Here is a 347-nt window from a genome sequence, read left to right as displayed (position 1 = left end):
AAATATTTCGAAATACGCAAACGAAAGTCCATGATACGTGTCAGGGATAAGCCCTAGGACATTTGAAATTATTATGGGATGGCCACATGACCTACGGCTTGGCGGCCATCTTGCGCCGAAATCAGAAAAATGGGGATTTTCACGTTTTTCAACAATATGGGAAAACGAAACTTTTGTTTGTTCGATTTTCACGAAATTCGGTAATCCTGTCCGTAGCGGGAGTCTACAATGACCCTAGAAGTTTCATTGACGTTTGACTTTGGGAAGATGCCGCCATCTTGAAATGTTGAAAAAAAGCACTTTTACTCAAAGCTACAAAAAGAAATACCTCCTAGGGGGTTTTATCA

Source organism: Oryzias melastigma, linkage group LG9, assembly GCF_002922805.2.
Source record: "Oryzias melastigma strain HK-1 linkage group LG9, ASM292280v2, whole genome shotgun sequence".
In the NCBI taxonomy this organism is placed as follows: Eukaryota; Metazoa; Chordata; class Actinopteri; order Beloniformes; family Adrianichthyidae; genus Oryzias; species Oryzias melastigma.
The sequence above is the reverse complement of the archived record's forward strand: the minus strand, read 5'-3'. Positions refer to the sequence as shown.